The 23,160-nt window shown below is 45.0% G+C and overlaps 1 long non-coding RNA gene across 1 annotated transcript in view; it reads right to left on the bottom strand.

The window, feature by feature from the left end:
- The window catches only part of LOC115089498, a 152,239-nt gene that overhangs the window by 30,440 nt on the left and 98,639 nt on the right, over nt 1-23,160 (bottom strand). Inside the window, exon 6 of the long non-coding RNA XR_003856119.1 lies at nt 5,374-5,429. This is a non-coding gene — a long non-coding RNA (uncharacterized LOC115089498). The remainder of the gene's footprint in view (nt 1-5,373; nt 5,430-23,160) is intronic.

Raw genomic sequence — 23,160 nt, 5'->3', positions numbered from 1 at the left:
AAGAAAATGCCATACTGGGTCAGACCAAGGGTCCATCAAGCCCAGCATCCTGTTTCCAACAGTGGCCAATCCAGGCCATAAGAACCTGGCAAGTACCCAAAAACTAAGTCTATTCCATGTAACCATTGCTAATGGCAGTGGCTATTCTCTAAGTGAACTTAATAGCAGGTAATGGACTTCTCCTCCAAGAACTTATCCAATCCTTTTTTAAACACAGCTATACTAACTGCACTAACCACATCCTCTGGCAACAAATTCCAGAGTTTAATTGTGCGTTGAGTAAAAAATAACTTTCTCAGATTAGTTTTAAATGTGCCCCATGCTAACTTCATGGAGTGCCCCCTAGTCTTTCTACTATCCGAAAGAGTAAATAACCGATTCACATCTACCAGTTCTAGACCTCTCATGATTTTAAACACCTCTATCATATCCCCCCTCAGTCGTCTCTTCTCCAAGCTGAAAAGTCCTAACCTCTTTAGTCTTTCCTCATAGGGGAGTTGTTCCATTCCCCTTATCATTTTGGTCGCCCTTCTCTGTACCTTCTCCATCGCAATTATATCTTTTTTGAGATGCGGCGACCAGAATTGTACACAATATTCAAGGTGCGGTCTCACCATGGAGCGATACAGAGGCATTATGACATTTTCCGTTTTATTCACCATTCCCTTTCTAATAATTCCCAACATTCTGTTTGCTTTTTGACTGCCGCAGCACACTGTACCGACGATTTCAAATTGTTATCCACTATGACACCTAGATCTCTTTCTTGGGTTGTAGCACCTAATATGGAACCCAACATTGTGTAATTATAGCATGGGTTATTTTTCCCTATATGCATCACCTTGCACTTATCCACATTAAATTTCATCTGCCATTTGGATGCCCAATTTTCCAGTCTCACAAGGTCTTCCTGCAATTTATCACAATCTGCTTGTGATTTAACTACTCTGAACAATTTTGTGTCATCTGCAAATTTGATTATCTCACTCGTCGTATTTCTTTCCAGATCATTTATAAATATATTGAAAAGTAAGGGTCCCAATACAGATCCCTGAGGCACTCCACTGTCCACTCCCTTCCACTGAGAAAATTGCCCATTTAATCCTACTCTCTGTTTCCTGTCTTTTAGCCAGTTTGCAATCCACGAAAGGACATCGCCACCTATCCCATGACTTTTTACTTTTCCTAGAAGCCTCTCATGAGGAACTTTGTCAAACGCCTTCTGAAAATCCAAGTATACTATATCTACTGGTTCACCTTTATCCACATGTTTATTAACTCCTTCAAAAAAGTGAAGCAGATTTGTGAGGCAAGACTTGCCTTGGGTAAAGCCATGCTGACTTTGTTCTATTAAACCATGTCTTTCTATATGTTCTGTGATTTTGATGTTTAGAACACTTTCCACTATTTTTCCTGGCACTGAAGTCAGGCTAACCGGTCTGTAGTTTCCCAGATCGCCCCTGGAGCCCTTTTTAAATATTGGGGTTATATTTGCTATCCTCCAGTCTTCAGGTACAATGGATGATTTTAATGATAAGTTACAAATTTTTACTAATAGGTCTGAAATTTCATTTTTTAGTTCTTTCAGAACTCTGGGGTGTATACCATCCGGTCCAGGTGATTTACTACTCTTCAGTTTGTCAATCAGGCCTACCACATCTTCTAGGTTCACCGTGATTGAATCAAAAATCGTTAGAAGCGATATACAATAGGAATAGGAATAGGAATACAATAGGAATAGGAATACAATAGGAATTCCCCCGATTTATCGTCAAAAATCGTAAATCGGGGGAAGGGGGAGGGGAAGGGGGAGGGCGGGAAAACCGGTACACTAAAACAACCCTAAAACCCACCCCGACCCTTTAAAATAAATCCCCCACCCTCCCGAACCCCCCCAAAATGTCTTAAATTACCTGGGGTCCAGTGGGGGGGGGTCCCAGTGTGATCTTCCACTCTCGGGCCACGGGTGCATTAATAGAAATGGTGCTGGCGCTACCTTTGCCCTGTCATGGCGCCGGCCGTATGGCCATATTGCCGTATTGCAAAATGGCGCCGGCCATATGGCCAGCGCCATTTTGCAATACAGCAATACGATTCGAGTGCAGGAGGTCGCTCCCGGACCCCCGCTGGACTTTTGGCAAGTCTTGTGGGGGTCAGGAGGCCCCCCAAGCTGGCCAAAAGTCCCTGGGGTTCCAGCGGGAGTCCGGGAGCGATCTCCTGCGCTCGTGACGTCGGGGGACAGGAACCAAAATGGCGCCAGCGCTACCTTTGCCCTGTCATATGACAGGGCAAAGGTAGTGCCGGCGCCATTTCTATTAACGCACCCGTGGCCCGAGAGTGGAAGATCACACCGGGACCCTCCCACTAGACCCCAGGTAATTTAAGACATTTTGGGGGGGTTCGGGAGGGTGGGGGATTTATTTTAAAGGGTCGGGGTGGGTTTTAGGGTTGTTTTAGTGTGCCGGTTTTCCCGCCCTCCCCCGATTTACGATTTATACGATTTAAAAAAAAACAAAACCACGACGATCCGATTCCCTCACCCCCCCAGCCAAAATCGATCGTTAAGATGATCGATCACATGATTCACATCTCTATTAATTGTGCATTGAGTGAAAAAGAACTTTCACCGATTAGTTTTAAATGTGCTACATTCTAACTTCATGGAATGCCCCCTTGTCCTTCTATTATCCGAAAGAGTAAATAACCGATTCACAATTACCTGTTCTAGACCTCTCATGATTTTAAACACCTCTATCATATCCCCTCCCCCTCCCCCCCCCCCCCCCCCCACTCAGCCGTCTCTTCTCCAAGCTGAACAGTCCTAACCTCTTAAGTCTTTCCTCTTAGGGGAGCTGTTCCATCCCCTTTATCATTTTTATTGCCCTTCTCTGTACCTTCTCCATCACAACTAAATCTTTTTTGAGATGCGGCGACCAGAATTGTATACAGTATTCAAGGTGCGGTCTCACCATGGAGCAAAACAGAGGCATTATGACATTTTCCGTTTTATTCACTATTCCCTTTCTAATAATTCCTGACATTCTGTTTCTTTTTTGATTGCTGTAGCACACTGAACCAACGATTTCAATGTATTATCCACTATGATGCCTAGATCTCTTTCCTGGGTGATAGCTCCTAATATGGAATCTAACATTGGGCAACTAGCATAGGTTATTTTTCCCTATATGCATCACCTTGAACTTATCCACATTAAATTTCATCTGCCATTTAGATGCCCAATTTTCCAGTCTCACAAGGTCTTCCTGCAATTTATCACAATCCACTTGTGATTTAACTACTCTGAATAATTTTGTATCATATGCAACTTTGATTATCTCACTTGTTGTATTCCTTTCCAGATCATTTATAAATATTTTGAAAAGCACGGGTTCCAGTACAGATCCCTGAGTTACTCCACTGCCCACTCCCCTCCACTGAGAAAACTGACCATTTAATTCTATTCTCTGTTTCCTGTCTTTTAACCAGTTTGTAATCCACGAAAGGACATCACCAACTATCCTATGACTTTTTACTTTTCCTAGAAGCCTCTCATGAGGAACTTTGTCAAATGCCTTCTGAAAATCCAAATATACTACATCTACCAGTTCACCTTTATCTACATGTTTATTAACCCCTTCAAAAAAGTAAAGCAGATTTGTGAGTCAAGACTTGACTTGGGTAAAGCCATGCTGACTTTCTTCCTTTAAATCATGTCTTTCTATATGTTCTGTGATTTTGATATTTAGAACACTTTCCACTATTTTTCCTGGCACTGAAGTCAGGCTAACTGGTCTGTAGTTTCCTGGATTGCCCCTGGAGCCCTTTTTAAATATTGAGGTTACATTAGCCACCCTCCAGTTTTCAGGTTCAATGGAAGATTTTAATGATAGGTTACACAGTTTTACTAATAGATCTGAAATTTCATTTTTATGTTCCTTCAGAACCCTGGGGTGTAATACTATCCAGTCCAGGTGATTTACTACTCTTCAGTTTGTCAATCAGGCCTATTACATCTTCTAGGTTCACCGTGATTGGTTCAGTCCATCTGAATCATTACCCATGAAAACCTTCTCCAGAACTGGTATCTCCCCAATATCTTCTTCGGTAAACACCGAAGCAAAGAAATCATTTAATCTTTTCGCAATGACCTTGTCTTCTCTAAGTGCCCCTTTAAGCTTTCTATCATGTAATGGTCCTACTGACTCCCTCACAGGCTTTCTGATTCGGATATATTTTTTAAAGTTTTTACTGTGAGTTTTTGCCTCTATGGCCAACTTCTTTTCAAATTCTCTCTTAGCCTGTCTTATCAATGTCTTACATTTAACTTGCCAATGCTTATGCTTTATCCTATTTTCTTCTGTTGGATCCTTCTTCCAATTTTTGAATGAAGATCTTTTGGCTAAAATAGCCTCTTTCACCTTACCTTTTAATCATGCTGGAAATCATTTTGCCTTCTTTCCACCTTTCTTAATGTGTGACCCAGCATGGCAATTTCTTATGTTCTTATGAGACCTTCTTCCTCCAAGGCAGCACCAGGGCTGCCAGTCTGACGTTGGGACTTGGCTACTATATCCCTGATGGTCTCATCTATATATCTCTCTGTCTGTCTCAGCTCCTCCAGGTCTGTCACTCTAGCCTACAGAGATCGGACTCGTTCTCTGAGAGCCAGGAGCTCTTTTTATCGGATATACATGTACAACGTCTCACCGGCGGGTAAAAAATCGATGCAAAAGACTGGGAGGCCCACCTCTTGCTGCTAGACTGCTGTCTCAAAAATGTGTTCAGTTCCTAGTTATGTTTTAAGTTGCTATGGGAGTAGGAATGTGTCTAATTAGCATCCTTTAAATGTATTAGTGTATTCACTCTATGTCTGGTAGTGGCCTACAGGTCTCAATAAGGTGTGGCGAATTTGTGATGTTAAAAGGCTGATTTTTTTTTAGTGTGAAAGTGGCACCTGCCTATAAATTAAAGGATGAGCTTAGGGGTGGGTAGGAGAGGGGTAGGAGGGTTAGGAAATACAAAAACACTAACTTCTGCTTATTAGCTGTCTTACTGACTATTAAAAGCACAAACACACTAATAATATACCCCAATAGTTCATTTCTCCCCAATACTTAAAAAAAAAAAATTCCCAAGCTAATTTGCTGATTCCTTTCAGCCACCAGCATGATGATCCTCTCCTCTCAGTGGTCACACTGGATTGTGCAGCATTTACACATACAGAAGGTAATATACAGCATCATGCTTATATCAGATAATAATCATGCAGCTTGCTTATATTGACCTTGTTTAAACATCAGTACTATATTTTGATTTACTATTAATAGTAATATATATATATTTATCATATCTGTGAATATTAAATCTATTTACCTGCTTCTTATTTTCTCAATGGCTGTGGCTCTTCTTCTGTTTCTTCTAGATTATGGCTGGAAGGACAAGATAAGAAACTAATTACAGATATGGGCTTGTTTAATGATCAAAGAATTCAGTCTATATATCTTTTTATCTTGGGGATCTTCTGTGATCTTAGGTAGAAAAAAAGACATTCTGCTGGCCCTTTTAAATCTTCAAAAGTTGTGGCAACCTGTGAACCTTTATGGCAAGCTGCAAATTTTCTGTTGACACTATTTAAGAATGTTTAAAATATTTATAGAATCCTTTGAATATCCTCAATAAAGCCATGAATTTTTAAAAGTTGCAAAGGGCTGAAACTATAATATATCCCAGATTGTAAAAAATATTGAATCACGTTAAATGTGGTTTTATGTGTGTAAAAGTATTTTTTTTTGTTTTTTTAAGAATTACCCTGAGCATAGTGTGGCATAAAAGTAGGCACGGATGCAATTTCACAATGTATTTTGTGACCTAACCACTAGTTCATGACTCACCATCGATTATATAACATGCAAGTAATCTTATCATGAAATAATATTGTGAGTATGGGCTGAGCAGGCTTTACTCTCCTGGAGTCAGAAACCAAGCACAGTGCTGAGAACCACTGTTGACTTTTGTAGTATTCAGCTCTCCCTGCTGTCTTGGACAGGACATATTAACAGGAGCTGCCTCTCCTGGAGACCAAGGAGCCTCTCAAACCCAACTGCACTTACACTCATATCCCTATCAGATGTCCCACCCCCTGGCCTCTTTCCCTGCCCCTGCAGGGTCCTGCCCACAGTGCTGTGAATTTTCCGTTGATGCCATTTAAGAATATTTAAAATATTTATAGCACCTTTGAATATTCTCAATATAGCCATGGATTGATAACAGTTGTAAAGAGCCAAAACTATAATGTATGCCAGATTGTCAAAAAAATTGAAGTGCGTAAAATGTGGTTTTATGTACGTAACTTTTTTAAAGAATTGCCCTTTGCGTTGTGTACATAAAAGTAGGTAGAGATGCAATTTTGCATGTACTTTGGCACTCCTGGGTTGGAGTTGTGAGTGTTGAAAACATTTCCATGCATACTTTTGATTGCTCCCAATCAGGCATAAATGCATGCGCGCACATTTTGCTGTTTCCAGAGCGTACTTATGCCCATGAGTCAACTTTGAAACTTTAGACTGCCATCCACATGTGTTTGGGAGTATTAGAAAATTATCATCTAATGTTTTAGCATGTGAACAAATTCCATATATTATACAGGCAAAAAAACAAAACAAAACATGTTTTTCCACATCCCAATTCAAAACAAAATATTACTGAAAAAAGCAAAAGAGTTTAAATGACAAATGTGAGTGAGGTAAGGGAAACAGCCAGATTTAATGAAGAGTAATACCACCATATATTAGTGGGTTTCAGAATAGTAATTCTCCTAGGATGTACTGTCTTTTGAAAATAACTTGAAACATGAACAACATAAGCTGTTTCATTTGTGCCGTTTGAATTGGAAACATAACAAATCTGCTAATAATATGGTCTCCTCTCATCCTACAACCCTTTACAATCCAAGATAAGCAACCTACCTATTATCAGTAAAGACCCAGACACGTATTTTGGGAATCAGAAGGCCACAGCTTTTATTCATGGAAAACATAACATACAACAAGAACCTAAGCATAACCAACCAAAATTGGTCATTAAACAGCCCTGGTGGGAATCTAGCAAAATGCCAACCCCAGGCCACTTTGTGTGCAAGTATCCAACAGCGCCAGCTGCCTCACCATGAGGCCCCCACCACAACCCAACAAGGAGCCTAACAGAAGATGTAACTGAACCCATTCACACTATACCCATAGAGTTCCATGGGCACCAACCATCCTGACCCCCTGGTCTAGCGGTTGGTAGGGATGTGCATTCGTTTGCAACGTATTGGCAATCCGCAACATATACGTCCCTATCTGTTTTATTCATGGGTTCGCGAAACGGATCGCGATCCCCAATGAATACAAACATATCATACGTTTCATTCTTTTGGCTCACAGTGATTTGATTTCTTAGCGGCCATTTGAAATAGGAGAAGGCCATGGGGGGAGTATCCATAGCAAAAGCCAGCCCTTTCCTGTGAGTCATAAGTGAAATCACAGCCCTGACATAGAGAGGGTCAGACAGGTTGGCAAGAAGACCAGAATGCAACCTATCAGAGCTAAGCGTTTCTCTAATGCGGCCAATCGCCGCTCTCACTCAGTGCTCTGCGGCGCTATTCCTGATGACACAGCACTATTTATACGGTAAGCACGCACCGTGCCATGCACTTTCTTGGCGGGGATGTTGTGGGGAAGTGGCTGTGGCTGAACGTCTCAAACCTGAATTCAATTGCTAGCTACACTGGCTCCCAATAAAATACAGGATAGACTACAAAATACTATCCATAATACACAAAATAATATATGAAAAAGAAACAAATTGGCTAAGTGCATCCATAAAACTCCACTCTCCAAACCGAAATCTCCACTCAGCTAACAAAGGTCTATTAAAAATTCCACCTGCTCATCACAAACGTACCTCAACTCGGAAGAGAGCCATATCCCTAGGAAGCCCCGAACTTTGGAACTCCCTCCCAACCAAACTGAGAACACAACAAAATTTAAAAACCTTCAAAAAAGAACTAAAAACTTGGATGTTCACCAAAGCCTACCAAAACACCCTATGACTCTATGCTACAACTTCCTACCGGCCCATACAAACATGTAGAACCATTCCAAAGCACATAATTTAACCTGTACAGTTTAACAACCAAACTATTTTTATAACGAATAAGATAAATATGTTAACAAGCATATGAATTTTTGAACACTCTGTTAAACATCGAAACTTTGTAAACCGTTGTGATGGTGAAACCAAACGACGGTATATAAAACTCGATAAATAAATAAAATAGAATACAGTTACAGATATACTATTCCTCTTACTGTTCATTCCTATCACTTCTCACTCGCCTGTCCTTTATCTTTCCAACTGCTCTGCCCCTTGCCCCCCTCTCCCCCTTCTCGCCTGCTCCCCCTACCCCCTCCCTGTTTATTGTAATTTCTGCCTGACTCAGTTTTTTGTAAACCGGCGTGATGTGACCTACGAATGTCGGTATAGTAAAAGCTTATAAATAAATAAATAAATAAATAAATAAATAAATAAAATAGAATTTTCCATTGGAAAAGATATTTGTTTGATTTGGCTGCAGTGCTGCCGCTAGCTAGCCATAGTATTTTGTGAATGCACTTTGTTTTATTGGTCTGGTACAGCAGTGCTCTTTTAAGCCAAGGAGGCAGTGCAGTGGGGGTCTGTGGGCAGTTTTCCAGACTCACCTATATTGGTCAGCAGTGCTCTTTTAAGCCAAGGAGGCAAGGCATTGCCTGCTCGTGGGGGTTTGTGGGCAGTTTTCCAGACTCACCTATATTGGTACAGCAGTGCTCTTTTAAGCCAAGGAGGCAAGGCACTGCTTGCTCGTGGGGGGTCTGTGGGCAGTTTTCCAGACTCACCTATATTGGTACAGCAGTGCTCTTTTAAGCCAAAGAGACAAGGCACTGCCTGCTCATGGAAGTCTGTGGGCAGTTTTCCAGACTCACCTATATTAGTACAGCAGTGCTCTTTTAAGCCAAGGAGGCTGTGCAGTGGGGGGGGGGGGGGGGGGGGGGGGGGGTGCCAGTCCCTCCTGTTACAATCTAAAATCTCTGGAGGGGCAGGCAGTTCCATCCAGAAAAAAAAATGAAATCTAAACATGATGCATTGCCACCACCTGTTTCTGACCCTGTAGTTTTGGAGGTGAGGGAAGGGGAGGCTGAGTCATGCAAGACAAAATGGTGAAAACCAAAAGCAGTAGTGCGAGAGCAGTCTCGACTTAATGTTGACAATGTAGCGCAGGCACTGTTTGCTTCTGATTCCAATGAAGAATCATCTTGTGTGGGATTCTCATCAGAAACGGAAGAAGTAATAGCTGATGAAGGTTTAGGAGGATCCGTTAGTCCTGTCTTCCTCCACTTCAGTGCTGTAGGGGAGAGATGAAGCTGATGATGATGAGAAGGAGGAAGAGTAGTCAGCGCAGGCACAGAGTGTGACTGATGCCCCTGGCATTGCTTCTCAGGGTGCACCCACTACTTCAGCTCTAGTGCCAGCATCCATTCCGAAGGGATCACGAAAGACATCTGTGATGTAGAGCCACTTTAAAGTGACGGAGGACCCGCGTTTTGCTCGGTGTAATTACTGTGGCAGGGCTATTAGCAGAGGCAAGCAAATGGAACATCTAATTTTGACATGATGCATCATATGAAAAGGCAACACCCAACAACAATACTGCCATCTGGGGATGGTGGCAGTACTAGTCAGGGGACCTCTTTCTCCAGGCAGCATAAAGTGGTTGAAAAGGAGCAGAGTCACCCCACGCCCTCAGCCCCTTCTAGCAGTCAGGTGGCAGGCCAGGAGCCTCCTGCCATGTGGCAGAAGCGACAACCCATGGGGTGGTGTTCGATAACGCTATCCCGGGGTAGGAGGCAGGCAGCCTCAAAAGTTGTAACCAGGAGCATTGGGGAAATGATTGCCTTTGATGACCAGCCCTTGCAGATAGTGGAGAATGTGGATTTCAAGCATTTTCTGAAGGTCGTACTTCCAAATTACAAAGTCCTCTCCAGAACCACATTTAGCAGAAAGGTCATCCCGAGCCTGTACAAGCAATGTCGCAGTGACATCCAAGCGCTGCTAGCTAAGGCAGAGGGGAGTGTGCATTTCACCTGCAATATCTGGACCGCCATGAATGCTGCATACTCTCCCTGACAGCACACTGGTGGGACCTGGCTGAGTCAGGGGCAGGCAGCAGCTCTATTAGTGAACAAGTATCAGGGGGGAGCTGGGCTTTACTGCACACCCACCTGATGAATGAGGCCCATACCTCAGCCAATATTCTAGCATGCCTCAGACAGATGCTGGAGGGCTGGAAACTACACCAGCGAGACAGGAATCCTCAGGCAGGGTTCTTTGTCACAGACAATGGTGCAAACATGGTAAAGGCAATAACCGACGGGCGCTTTCAGAACATCCAATGTTTGCATGCACTCTGCATCTGGTAGTGAAGTCAGCTCTGGGGTTGGAGTCCAAGCATCAAGAGAATGAATACCTGCAGGACTTAATACACAAGTGCAGGGATATAGCAGGGCACTTCCACAGAAGTGTATAGGTGGGGCAGGTTCTCCAACAAAAGCAGACTGATTTGGACATGCCTCACAAGCGTCTCATTCAAGACATTGCCACCCAGTGGAATTCCACCTATATGATGCTGCAGAGGTTAGTGGAGCTGCAGACACCCCTTCATGAACTTTCTGGTTCAATGGACATAGGTGTGCAGAATCCCCTAGGGCATCATGATTGGTTAGTCATGAGTCAGCTGGTAAAAATCCTGCAGCCCTTCAAGGATGTCACGAAGGAGCTGAGTTCCAGACATGCCACCTAGGCTGACATCATCCCTATAGTTAATTTCCTGGATGAAAATTTGGAGGCGTTTAAACAGGAAGAGGGAATGACAGCTGAGGTGCTGCATTGTCTGGACGTTATACAGCAGCAGCAGCAGCAGGTGCAAGAGAGATTAAGGCCTTTAAGAGAACAGCACACATATATGCTCGCCACAGTCTGTGATCCTCGTGTGAAAGGGAAACTCCCCCTACAGTCCAATTGTATGTCATTTGTGAAGGACCTGCTGTTAGCAAAAGTCTGTGATCAGGAGCACCATAGGCAGAGACAAATTAGACATGAAGCAGAAGAGGAAACAGCGGCGGGCACTTCAGAGAGTTGTGCTAGCCCAAGCATGAGCAGCACTCTGTCAGTGACAGCTAGTAACTCCTCCTCCTCCACTTCAGTACGCCAAAGACATGATGCCCATAAAGATTCATCTGTTCTGCTATGGGCTAGAGAGAAAGCAGCTGGCATGAGTGACTCTCAGCCCACCCAAGCAAAGGAGACACCAGCACAACTGTCAGTGACACAGTATCTCTCAGAGCCCACAGAGGACATGCAGACAGATCCACTGGCATATTGGGCACACAAGTCCACTGTCTGGTCACACCTAGCCAAAGTGGCTCAGCAATATCTGTCATGTCCACCAACCAGTGTGCCCAGTGAATGTGTATTGTCAATGAAAGGTGATATCATTTATTTATTTATTTATTTATTTTATTTGACATTTTCTATACAGATCTTCATGACAAGGTTCATATCAATCTGGTTTACATGGAACTTAGGGATTAACAACATAACCATATAACAGGAAGGCCAAAGCACAGTTACATATAACAGGGAGATTAAACTTGGGGGCAAGAGTAGCCAGGGAGTAAAAGGATAGCAAAAAATTAGAGGTAGAGTACATATGTATATACTGGGGCTGGACCGAGAGTCTAGCCAATTGGGCTGAGTCTGTTTGAGATGTATGTTGATATATTGGAACTTAGGCTTGGCGGAAAAGCCAAGTCTTAAGTTTTTTTCGGAAGGTTAGAAGACAGGGTTCCAGTCTTAGGTCCGTCGGCAAGTTGTTCCAGATGACGGGGCTGGCTGTGGAGAATGCACATTCTTTGGTGTAAGTTAGACGCGTGGATTTAGTTGGTGGGACTTGAAGGGTTCCTTTATATGCTTCTCTGATGGGTCTTGCGGACGAGTATAGTTTGAATGGGATCTGAAGGTCTAGAAGTAGTTGGTGGTGGATGGATTTGTGGATTATGGTGAGTGTCTTGTGCAAAATTCTGTATTTTATTGGCAGCCAGTGCAGGTTTCGGAGGATGGGTGTGATATGAGCTCCCCGGTTAGTGTTGGTTAAGATTCTAGCTGCTGCGTTCTGAAGCATCTGTAGTGGTTTGGTGGCGGAGATCGGGAGCCCTAAGAAGAGAGTGTTGCAGTAGTCAGTTTTAGAGAACAGTGTTGACTGGAGGACAGTTCTGAAGTCCTGGAAATGAAGAAGGGGTTTGAGTCTTTTCAAAACTTGAAGCTTATAGAAACAGTCCTTGGTGATGTTGTTGATTGATTTCTTTAAGTTCAGATGGTTATCAATAATTACTCCTAAGTCTCTTACTTGAGTGGTCTGGGGGTTAGGAACTGTCTGATCGGTGCTGTCCGGGTGGTCAGGGGAGATAAGAAGGATTTCTGTTTTGGCTGCATTGAGAACCAGGTTCAGGCTGGTGAGTAGGCGGTTAATGGACTTAAGGCAATTCTCCCAGTAGTTAAGCATTTTTGGGAGGGATTCTTTTATAGGGATCAAGATCTGAACGTCGTCTGCGTAGAGGTAGTGTATTAGGTTTAGGTTTGTGAGCAGCTGACAGAGGGGCAGTAGGTAGATGTTGAAGAGGGAAGGGGATAGAGAAGAGCCTTGGGGAATGCCTAGAGTTGATTTAAATTTAGGGGATTCTTTGTTATTGATTCTAACCTTAAAGCTTCTGTTGTTGAGGAAGGAGTTGAACCATCTGAGGGCGTTTCCAGTTAATCCGATGTCCGAGAAGCAATTTAGAAGGATGGTGTGGTTCACGGTGTCAAATACCACAGAGATGTCTAAGAGGACAAGCAGGAATGACAGCCCTTTGTCTAGGCCCAAGAGAATGTGGTCTGATAGTGAGATGAGGAGGGTTTCTGTACTGGATGATTTACGGAAGCCGTACTGGGAAGGATATAGGATTTTGTGTTCCTCCAGGTAGTCTGAGAGCTGTGTGTTCACCACTTTCTCTGTGAGTTTCGCTAGGAAAGGGAGGTTGGAAATGGGTCGGAAGTTTGAGAGTTCTTTTGTGTCCAGGTTGGGTTTCTTCAGGAGGGGTTTGAGGGATGCCGTTTTTAGCTCATCCGGGTATATTCCTTGGGCTAGAGAGCAGTTTATGATATCAGCCAGTGATCTGGAGATAGCACCCGGGATGAGGAGCACGAGTTTTGTTGGGATGTGGTCCATCGGATGGCTGGATGGTTTCAACTTCTTAAGGGTGGATTCAATCTCCAGAGGGGTAGTGGCCTCCAAGGTGTCGAGGGTGGCTCCACGGTGAAATGTAGTGTTGGAGTTTAGGGTTGGGGGGATTGAGTTGATGGGGAGAAGCACTAGTGTGTTTGCAATTTTATCCTGAAAGAAGAGAGTTAGCTCATTTGCTTTGGATTGAGCCTGGTCGTCTGGGATGGTAGGGGCAGAGGGGTTTAGTGAGTTGGGATACATAGGAAAACAGGGCCCTGGCATCATATTGAATATCATGAATTTTGCTGGCATAATAGTCTTTTTTTGTCTGTAAAAGGGAGATCTTGTAAAGATGCATGGTGCGTTTATAATCGGCAAGTGTTGTGGTGTTGGGGTTCTTCCGCCAAGTGCCTTCCTTGTGTCTGAGGTCTTGCTTCATCCGTTTTAGTTCTGGTGAGAACCAGGGTTGTTTTATTTTTTGTGTCCAATTGATAGTTTTCGTCACTTTGGGGCAAAGTTTGTTAGATATTGACTCCGTGATATTGTGCCAGGAAAGAAGGGCTGCGTTGGGGTTGAAGATATCCAGGTTAGGGAGTTCCTTGGATAGATATTCACAGAGCGTGTCGGAGGCACATGGTTTCCTGAAGTGGATGGTGGAATGAGGTTGTGGTTGAATAGGGTTTACTTGAGTCTTGAGAGTAGCTGATATCAGGGAATGGTCGGACCAGGGGAGAGGGGTGCAGTCTGGAACGTTATTGGATGATAGGTATGAGTTTAAGAAGATGAGTTCGAGAGTGTGTCCTGCTTTATGGGTGGGTTTATTGATAATTTGTTCAAAACCCATAGCCCAGAATGTGGAGAGGAAGGTTTCACAATTGTGGGAGAGCGGGGAGACGTCGACATGCAGATTGAAGTCCCCCAGAATCATAGCAGGTGAATCTATATTGATGTGTTTAGCAATGGTTTCTATGAGTGGTGAGGTATCAGCGCCTAGTAGTCCTGGCGGGGCGTATACTAGGAGAATTTGAATATGTTTTGACTTGAACAGACCTAGTTCCAGTTTTTTGGAGGAGGTCTTGACTGGTTGCTGCCTGAGATTGAGTTCTTTTTTGGTGGCTAGGAGTAGACCGCCCCCTCTTTTTTTGAGTCTTGGGAATGAGAAAAGGTCAAAGAGGTGTATCGGCAGCTGATTCATCAAGGGGGTGTCAGAACTTTTTAACCAGGTTTCCGTAATGGTGCAGACATCTGGTTTGGAGTCCAGCAGATAATCATTAAGGATGTGGGTTTTCTTTGTGAGGGACTGAGTGTTGAAGAGGGTTAGGGAGAATATCGTTGAAGAGGGTTAGGGAGAATATCACGCACCCTCACCGCTCAAGGCTGGCACAAGAGTTGATGGAAATGCTAGTGTTTTTGAAAATAAACCTGCCTTTGCTTGGGTTTCCAAATTTTCCCTGTGAATGGCAAGATGAATAAAACGCTGTGCCTGTCCATCCACTGTCCAGGCGGTACGTCCCTAGAAGGGCCTGACCTGAAACGCTGTACCTGTCCGTCCACTGTCCAGGTCATATGTCCCTACAAGGTCCTGACCAGAAATGCTGTGCCTGTCTGTCCACTGTCCAGGCTGTACGTCCCTACAACGGCCTGACCTGAAACGCTGTGCCTGTCCGTCCACTGTCCAGGCTCTACGTCCCTACAAGGGCCTGACCTCAAAAGCTGTGCCTGTCCGTCCACTGTCCAGGCCGTACGTCCCTACAAGTGCCTGACCTCAAACTCTGTGCTTATCTGAGTTTAGTTCTGGTATTTCTAATTTCAGTTTCATGTATTTGTGCATCACTTCTTTCCAGAATATTCTTTTCCTGTTTTGCAACATTTGGAATGGAAGAACATAAAAAGCTGACTTCAGATGTTTGGAACTTGCATAGTTCATATGCTCAGTAGTTCTCCTGACCTTCAAAATATGGGCCATGTTTCCGAAATCTTTCTTAGGTGCCAACAGCAATGTTTCTAGTACTATAGAAAACTGGTGGTAGTTGCACTCTAGTTCATCCTCTGTCTTTCCATAGTTTACAGTAGAGATGTGAATCGTGTGATCGATCGTCTTAACGATCGATTTCGGCTGGGAGGGGGAGGGAATCGGATCGTTGCCGTTTGGGTTTTTTAAAAATCGTGAAAATTGTGAAAATCGAAAACCGGCACACTAAAACATCCCTAAAACCCACCCGACCCTTTAAAATAAATCCCCCACCCTCCCGAACCCCCCCAAAATGCCTTAAATTACCTGGGGTCCAGAGGAAGGGTCCCAGTGTGATCTTTTACTCTCGGACCTCCGGTGCTTGTAGAAATGGCGCCGGCGCTACCTTTGCCTTGTCATATGACAGGTCAAAGGTAGCGCCGGCGCCATTTTGTTTTTTGTCCCCCGAGGTCAGGAGCGTAGGAGATCGCTCCCGGACCCCCGCTGGACCCCCAGGGACTTTTGGCCAGCTTGGGGGGCCTCCTGACCCCCACAAGACTTGCCAAAAGTCCAGCGGGGGTCCGGAACAACCTCCTGCAGTCGAATCGTGTTGTCTACGGCCGGCGTCATTTTGCGCAAAATGGCGGCGCAAAATGGCGCCGGCCATAGACAACACGATTCGACTGCAGGAGGTCGTTTCGGACCCCCGCTGGACTTTTGGCAAGTCTTGTGGGGGTCATGAGGCCCCCCAAGCTGGCCAAAAGTCCCTGGGGGTCCAGCGGGGTTCCGGGAGCGATCTCCTGCATGCGAATCGTTTTTTCCGTACGGAAAAACCAAAGGTAGCGCCGGCGCCATTTCTACAAGCACCGGAGGTCCGAGAGTGGAAGATCACAGCGGGACCCTTCCTCTGGACCCCAGGTAATTTAAGGCATTTTGGGGGGGTTCGGGAGGGTGGGGGATTTATTTTAAAGGGTCGGGGTGGGTTTTAGGGTTTTTTTAGTGTGCCGGTTTTTTCGCCCTCCCCCTTCCCCCGATTTACGATTTTTTGATGATAAATCGGGGGAATTGTTATTGTATCGCGGCTCTAACGATTTTTGACGATTTAAAATATATCGGACGATATTTTAAATCATCAAAAAACGATTCACATCCCTAGTTTACAGAGAGGCACTGTGTAAACCACAAAGTCAACATAGGTTGATATTGTAGATTTGGAATTGAGTAGCGGTTTTCTTATTTCTGAGAGCTCTTCATGTTCCTTTGTCATCAGCTGAAGTGCATAAGTACCGTTAATAGCTTCTGGGTATTCACAAATAATCTCCAGATCAGTTCTTGCTTCACAAATGGCAGTCTCTATTGCTCTAAAAGCATCCTCTGTTGAATTATCTTTCAGAAATGAAAAAGATGCCACTTTCTTCTGGCAGTGAACCAGTTCAAGAAGAAGTGACAGATCAAACCACAGCATACCTGCACAAAGGAAATCCTCTAATGCTGTGCCTGTCTGTCCAGGCCTTATGTCCCTACGTGGGCTTGACCTCGAATGCTGTGCCTGTCTGTCTAGGCTTTATTTCCCTATGTGGGATTGACCTCTAATGTTGTGCCTGTCCATCCAAGCTTTATGTCCCTACTTGGGCTTGACCTCTAATGCTGTGCCTATCCGTCCAGGCTTTATGTCCCTATGTGGGCTTGACCTCTATCCTCGAATGCTGTGCCTGTCCGTCTAGGCTTTATGTCCCTATGTGGGCTTGACCTTTATCTTCGAATGTTGTGCCTGTCCGTCCAGGATGTTATGGTTACATGTGTTTTGGTGGATCCTTGGGTGCTGTGGAGATGACCATGCCCACAGGGAGGTGCCCCGTGAGGAGCCACAGCACTGGGCTAGACTCGTGCTACACAAAACATAAGATAGTTCTTTATTAGACAGTGTGAAGAGAACCACTAGAGTTGGCAGTAGTGAGGCAGTCTACAGTTGCAGTCTCAGGGACCTCGGCAGAGGGATCCCTTCTCTCCTAGATGATGTCAGGAGGTTCCGCAGCAGGTCTACCAGCAATGAGATACTGTGGATGAGATAGACTGAGAGTTAGAGTACTCACTAGGTGTTTGCTGTTGGTATGCGATTCCACCAGGTATGTTGTAGAAGGTACAGGCACCGAGGCAGGGAGAAAAGGCCCTCGAGGAGCGAGTACCTGCTCCCTGTAAGGCACCTGAAATAAAGCAGAGGGCCCCAGAGGAGCAGGTACCCAGGTTAGCAGTTACCCCAAAGGGCAGAGAGAGAGCTTCCTGCGGCAGCACAGAAGTGGCAGAGTAGCGTAGACTGGAACGGATTCAAGTCCTTGCCACCACTGGCAAGGGAAGTCATCCGTAGACCACTTTGAAAGGTTTTGATCCAGTGGATGTTGGTGGATGAGAATTAATGGCAAATTCTGCCCAGGGCAACAGTTCACTCCAATCATTCTGGCGAGTGTTCATGTAGGCATGAATGAACTGCTTGAGGGTCCTGTTCATCCTCTCTGTTTGTCCGTTGGATTGTGGATGGTATGCGGAGGTGAAGTCAAGAGAAATATCAAATTTCTTACATAGTGCCTTCCAGAAGATAGCTGTGAATTGGGCTCCTCGATCGGAGACTATGTGCTTAGGCATGCCATGCAGGTAGAAGACATGTGTAATGAATAGCTTGGCAAGCTCCATGGTGGTGGGTAAGCCTAGGAGAGCCACAAAATGAGCCATCTTCGAGAACCAATCTACGGTTACCCAAATGATGTTGTTTCCTCCTGAGGATGGTAAATCTACCACAAAGTCTGTGGCAATATGTGTCCATGGTTCTTCTGGCACTGGCAAGGGTTGGAGTAAACCTCATGGACGACCCGGCGGTGTCTTCTGTTTAGCGCAGTTTGCGCAGGAAGAGACATAGGAGAAAGTGTCTTCACCACTTCCTCCGGAATGCCCTTCCGGAGGAAGTGGTGAAGACCAGATCTGTGAAGGACTTCAAAGGGGCGTGGGATAAACACTGTGGATCCATAAAGTCTAGAGGACGTGAATGAAGAGTGGGTGGCTCACGGGAATGATGGCTACTGCCTGGAGATAATACCCTTATTCAATAAACATACACACGGTTAATGCAACTCCAACATTGCTCTAAGCTTCAACTGCAAGAGGAAACGTAGAAAAAGATTTGCATTCACAAAAAAGTGGGGAGTAGCTGGCTTGTTACGGCGGTTACTACCCCAAACCAAATAAGCCTGGTACTTCACTTTCTATCCATATCCAGCATAGCTCTCTGCTTCAACGGCAGGGGAGAAAGACTGATACATCACGCATATCCAGCATAGCTCTCTGCTTCAACGGCAGGGGAGAAAGACTGATACTTCACACATATTCAGCATAACTCTCTGCTTCAGCGGCAGGGGAGAAAATCAGATACTTCACTTTCAATGCATATCCAGCATAACTCTCTGCTTCAACGGCAGGGGGAATGAAGAAAAGTAGATCTATATACAGACAACAACCAACAAGGTCTGAATTATTTAGTCTGGGTAAACAAATAAGCATGGGTATAGCTTGCTTATTGCGGCGGTTACTACCCCTAACTAATTAAGCTAGATATTTCACTTAGAGGCAGTTCCAACACTGCTCTCTACATTAATGGTGGGGGTGGAAGGGAAATCGAATCAAAAGGTTACTAAGAGCCAAGAGTAACAGATAAGAATGAGAAAAAAAAAGTGCAAAACTTGCTAGGCAGACTGGATGGGCCGTTTGGTCTTCTTCTGCTGTCATTTCTATGTTTCTATGTTTCTTTCATGGTGGGCCACCAGTAATAGGTTTGAAGCTTAGACAGGGTTCTACGTTGACCAGGATGTCCTGAAAGTTAGAGTCGAGGGCCCAAGCCAATAACTTTTTTCTGAGGTTCTTGGGTACGATAGTCTTTCCTGCAGGTACTGAGTGGGTAGCTGCCAATATAACCTTCTCTGGGTCAATGATGTGTTGCAGTTTTCAGGTATGCCTCGGAGAGGAATGAGCAAGATAGAGCATCAGCTCTGATATTCTTATCTCCAGGGTGGTACTTGAGCTCAAAGTTGAATCTGTTGAAAAACAGAGACCATCTTGCTTGTCTATGATTCAGGCTCTGTGTGTGGTGGAGGTACTCCAGATTCTTATGGTCTGTGAAGACCGTTACTTAATGTTGCGCTCCTTCGAGACAAGAGCACCATTCTTTGAATGCTATCTTTATAGCCAGAAGCTCCTTATCTCCTATTCCGTAATTTTTCTCTGCAGGAGAGAAGTGATGGGAGAAGAATGAGCATGGTTGTGGAACTTTTGAATCACCAGCCTGGCTTAATACGGCCCCTACGCCAACGTCTGAGGCATCGACCTCCACGATGAAAGGCTTGGAAGGGTCTGGGTGTCGGAGACACAGCTTGCTTGAAAAGGCATCTTTTAGTTTCTGGAATGCAGCTATAGCCTATGGAGACCAATTAGCAACATTGGCATCTTTCTTCGTCATAGCTGTAAGCGGCACTGTAACTGAAGAGTAATTCTTGATGAAGGTCCTGTAATAGTTGGTGAAACCTAAGAAGCATCTGAGAGCTTTTAACCCGGTGGGTTGTGCCCATTTCTTAATACTCTTCAGCTTCTGTGGGTCCATTTGGAAGCCTTGATTGGAAATGATGTAGCCTAAGAAAGGCACTGACTCCTTGTGAAATTCACATTTGGATAGCATGGCGTAAGAGCTGGTTTTCTCGGAGTCTTGTAACACTCTCTTAACATCCTCCCGATGAGTGGTCATGTCTTGCGAGAATATCAATATGTCGTCCAAGTAAATAACAACACACTTATAGAGGAGATCCTGGAAAATGTCGTTCATTAAATTTTGAAAGACAGCCGGGGCGTTGCACAGGCCGAAGGGCATCACTAGATATTCAAAGTGGCCGTCCCGAGTGTTGAAGGCCATCTTCCACTCATCACAGCTCAAATGCGAAGTAAATTGTAGGCTCCTTTCAGATCCAGTTTGGAAAAGATTTGAGCTCCTTGTAGTCTGTTGAAAGCTCTGAAATCAGAGGCAGGGGGTAACGATCCTTTGTTATTTCGTTGAGGCCCCTGTAATCTATACATGGACGTAAGGTACCGTCCTTTTTGCCCACAAAGAAAAAGCTTGCGCTAGCAGGGGACTTGGATGGGCTTATGAAGCCCTTTTGGAGATTTTCCTGAATATATTCGGACATGGCTTTATTTTCTGCCACGGACAGGGGTTACACCCTACCCTTGGGTGGCTCCGTATTAGGCTTCAGATTAATAGCGCAGTCATAAGGTCTGTGAGGCAGAAGTACATCTGCAGCTTCTTTTGAAAAAACATCTTGGAAAGATGCATATTGAGGCGGCAACCCCGGTATCACTGGGGTAGTAGGCATACATGGTAGTGGAGCTACCTCCATCAGGCATTTATCATGGCAGTCTGGGCCCCATCTTGACAGTTCCAGTGTAGCCCAATTGAATTGAGGTATATGCTGCTGCAGCCAAGGTAATCCCAGTACCATAGGATGCATGGCCTTTTCTAACACAAAAAAGGAGATGGTGTCAGAATGGAGGGCACAGGTCCATAGACACACTGGTTCAGTGCGTAGTATTACTTCACCCAGTAAGGGCTCTCCATGGATGGATGAAAGAAGTAGTGGAGACTTCATAGTGGAAGTGGGGATCTGTAGATGCTGCACTAATCATTGTAGAATGAAATTGCCTCCTACCCCGGAGTCCACTAGGGCAAGTCTGGTACTCTAAAGGTCCACAGATCAAGGATACAGGAAGAGAGAGCTGAGGAGAAGGAATGGTGAGACCTAAGAAGAGTCCTCCCGCAGGACTTAGGTCTGCCAGTTTCCCAGACATATTGGGCAAGTTTGGACAGCATGACCGGCTTGTCCACAGTACATACACAGCCCCAATTTCTTCCGCGTTCTTCTCTCTTTTGAAGTCAGATGGCTGCGGCCTAACTGCATAGGTTCTTCTTCGCTGGCTGCTGGGACCAGAGGAACAGTCTTGGTCTCTTGAACCTTGTCGCGAAGTCGGCGATCGATCCTTGTTGCCAATTTTACTAGTTCAGCCAAGGTCTCAGGCATCCCACGAGCAGCGAGTTCGACTTTCAGACGGGAGTTCAATCCTTCAAAGAAGAGAGTCTTCAGGCATCTTGGGTCCTAGGATAATTGAGATGCCAGTGTCATGAATTTGATAGTGAAGTCAGTGGTTTATTCCCTTGCTTCAGGTATACCAAAGAAGATCCTGCAATGGAATACCGGGCAGGATCATTGAAAACTGACTTAAACAGTTCGAGAAATCCTTCAAGGTCATGAAGAATTGGATCCTCATGCTCCCACAGTGAAGAGGCCCAAGACAATGCTCGGCCGTCTAGATATGACAGAATATAATTTAATATGACAGAATATAATATAAATTTAATTTATTTGTATACCGTTCAACCGTTTATTCTTTCCTATCTCTTCCTTCTTATCCAAGTTCTGCTACCCTTGTTATTTGTAACTGCTCCTTCGATCACCACAGTTCTAGTTGATGTATTTAATGCACTCCCGTTTCATGTAAACCAGCAAGATATGTGCTCATGATTGCCGGTATATAAAAACCTTAAATAAATAAATAAATAAATAAATAAATATAAGTAGTCTTGGCATAGGCTGTGGGAAAGTGGCCAGGTTGTAATGCAAAGTGCATGCAGCACTAGTTAATGAAGTCTCTGCATCTCCAGACTTCTCCCGAGAAGCGGATAGGAGCTGCTAGAGGCACAGTGGTCTTGACCGTCACCTCAGACGGTTTAGCTTCTTTACCTGAGGTGGAAGGCGAGTTCATCTGTGTGTGAGGTAGATTAAATGCAGTGGTCAGTACCTCCAGCACAGTCTGCTGTTCAGAGATCCGCTGGGCCAGGCCTGGAATGGCCTGCAACGCAATGAACTGAGCCAGACCCATTGAGTTAGCAATCTGTTATGGTTACGTGTGTTTAGGTGAATCCTTGGGGCTGTGGAGATGACCATGCCCATGAGGAGGAGCCCCCATGAGGAGCCACAGCACTGGGCTAGACTCGCGCTACACAAAACACAAGATAGTTCTTTATTAGACAGCGTGAAGAGAACCACCAGAGGTGGAAGTAATGAGGCAGTCTGTAGTTGCAGTCTCAGGGACCTCGGCAGAGGGAGCCCTTCTCTCCTAGATGATATCAGGAGGTTCCACAGCAGGTCTACCAGCAATGCGATACTGTGGATGAGATAGACTGAGAGTTAGAGTACTCACTAGGTGTTTGCTGTTGGTATGCGATTCCACCAGGTATGTTGTAGAAGATACAGGCACCGAGGCAGGGAGAAAAGGCCCTCGAGGAGCGAGTAGCTGCTCTCTGTAAGGCACCTGAAATAAAGCAGAGGGCCCCCGAGGAGCTGGTACCCAGGTTAGCAGTTACCCCGAAAGGCAGAGAGAGAGCTTCCTGCGGCAGCACGGAAGCGGCAGAGTAGCATAGACAGGAATGGATTTGAGTCCTTGCTAATTAGTGAAGGTAATATACCTAGCAAAGGTAATATACCTAGCAAATTAGTGAAGGTAATATACCCGGATGGCGTGGCATCAGCATGAGGGAACGCCCTCGAGGTTTGCGCCAAGGGTGGTACAAAGATGTGGGTTGCGGCGCACCCTAGTAGGTACCTAGGAGGAGCAATGGCGGGAGGCTGCACCATAGCCATTCCAGGAACGCCAGAGAAGTCGGCTGGTTGACGCGGCGGTAGCCATCTTTCCCAGGTAAGCGGGAGGAGCCGTGAATAAGGTGAGGCAAACGGGGCAAAGCCGTCTAGAACCGATGGTCGCAACACAGGCTCTACAAGGGTTTGAC

The sequence above is a fragment of the Rhinatrema bivittatum genome, chromosome 4, assembly GCF_901001135.1.
Source record: "Rhinatrema bivittatum chromosome 4, aRhiBiv1.1, whole genome shotgun sequence".
Classification (NCBI taxonomy): domain Eukaryota; kingdom Metazoa; phylum Chordata; class Amphibia; order Gymnophiona; family Rhinatrematidae; genus Rhinatrema; species Rhinatrema bivittatum.
This window is presented reverse-complemented; position numbering and strand designations above follow the sequence as displayed.